Genomic DNA, 2367 nt, shown 5'->3' with positions numbered 1-2367 from the left:
CTGTAAACTATTAAAGATACTCCTAATCACTTTGCAAGTGACATTTTTTAGCTAGTTATTAATATTTCATTTAAACTAGATAGTTTAAGTTGATTTCATTATTTTTGTTTGTTCCTTGTTATACCTTGTCTTCTTGTTCATAGATGAAAATAAATTCTCAATTAAAAAAAAAAATTCTACAATTTTTAGACATCTGATAGCACAATGCGCTATTGCCTAGACTAGTGAGCTTCTAGATCCAACATCATGTTTCATGTTGCGTCCTCTTTTTAATCTTATAGTTAATTTTCTAATTTTATTCTTGTATTTCTAGTTTTCATTGCTTCCATTTTGCACTTCATTAATGTAATGCAAAGTTCACTTGACATATACATATGATGTACTATTATCTATATAATGCAAAGTTAACTTGACATAAAAAAAAAGAAATGATTGATGTAGAGAGATATAGCTTTACAAATTTAAATCTAAAATATGCAATATAGATGATGCACTTAGAATTCAAGGATTGTCTAAAATCATGATATTTAAATACAATGTAGAAGATTGAATTTTTGATTCGTTAGAATTCCTCAATAAATGTTACACATCAATTCAATTGTGTCATGGAAAAGATGCTCGAGAGATTTCTCTAACTAGATCGAGCCGACCAGAGTACAAGGTTTTTAATGGGGAACATGGAGTCAACTAGTCAACGCTGGGGAATGCTCATTAACACAGTTGACGATCTCGAGTGTCCTTATCTTCAACACTTGAAAAACATATAAAATGGTAAAACCCTTTGGTCTGTTGGTCCCGTAGTCCCTTTGGGCTGTATTGCTAATACGAGGGGAAGACCAACAAAAATTAGCGAGCATAAGTTGCTATAATGGCTAGATTCTAAGTGCCACTATTCGATTATCTATGTTTCATTTAGAAGCCAGACATTTATTTCACAAGAGAAAACTTAGGCACTAGCTAGGGGTCTTGAAGCTAGTCATCAGCCTTTTATTTGGTCCATCAAAGTTTCCTTGGAAACTGTATCTGCAAAATCAAACCAAGAAGAATTGTGTGCTTCCTACCTTCCAGAAGGGTTTATGGAGAGAGATAATGGATTGGTCATATGGGGCTGGGCACCTCAGCTTGTCATTTTGTCCCACCCATCTGTAGGTACCTTTATGAGCCACTATGGTTGGAATTCCACGCTAGAAAGAATTTTGATGGGGGTTCCGATGGTCACATGGCCTATGTTCGGAGAACAACATTTTAACTCTAAGCTAGTGACTGAGGAATTGGGCATTGGCATCCAGTTTTTCCAGCACATGGATGTAATTCCTTATCAAGACAAGGTGGATAAATTTGTAAGACTTATCCTTAGTAGCGACGAAGGCACAAAGATGAGAAAATGTGTTGTGAAATATCAGAGACTGGCTAAATAATCTGTTGGAGAAAAAGGATCTTTGACCTTAAACTTACAAGATTTTGCAAATGAGATGCATAAGCTCATGAATTCTAAGGTCGAGGATAGGATTGGTGATGGATATGATGAAAGTGCACTTCATGGAACTACTTGACTTTGATTTTTATTGAAACTAAAAAAAAATTAATATTGTTTTTCAAGCTGTGAAAAAATAGATAGGTCCAAAATTTTCAAATTAATTATAATTCTTGTTGCATAGAAGTGCCTATATCACACGCATGGTATTGTGAAGAGAAATCAATAAAATCATAGGCAATAGAACAAACATAGTTTAACTTCAACTTAAGTGATCTAATCTTTGCATAAGGGATCCTTTTTGTTTGTCAGCCTCAGTTCCTCTGTCTCATCCCTTATGGTAATAATTACCTTGAGAAAAATCACTCCTAGAATATTTGAGTTTACATTAGGTGATGATGCTAATATTTTAATGTTTTAATTATTAATTTTAATATGTTTTTTATTATAGAAAAAACAGGTTTTGAAGGGACCCAAAACCCTTTACAATAGGTCAAAACCTGGATAAGACATGATAAGCATAACTAAAAAATAAAATGCTGCCAAAAGAAAATAATAGAGACAACGACAACCCAATGCTAGCAAAAAGGAAACAAAAAACTAGACAGAGCATGAGGAAAGAAATCTAGGCCAAATTCTTCAAAAAATCCGCGACCTCCACCTCCTGCTGGTTCATGTTCTGAGCCACTTTCTTGAAATATTGGATCTCCTGTAGGGATTTGTCTGCATTCCTTTTCAGGTTGGCCCAAGTCCTCTTGCTTGGACCCTTTGACTCTTCATTAGCTTTTTCCTTCTCCAGATACAACTCCACCACTAAATTAACTTGATAGCCCTTTTCCATATTCATAACCATAGTGTTCATGCAATCCACAGTGATTGATAACATTGTGACT

Source organism: Cryptomeria japonica, chromosome 1 (genome assembly GCF_030272615.1).
Source record: "Cryptomeria japonica chromosome 1, Sugi_1.0, whole genome shotgun sequence".
Taxonomy (NCBI): domain Eukaryota; kingdom Viridiplantae; phylum Streptophyta; class Pinopsida; order Cupressales; family Cupressaceae; genus Cryptomeria; species Cryptomeria japonica.
The sequence above is the reverse complement of the archived record's forward strand: the minus strand, read 5'-3'. Positions refer to the sequence as shown.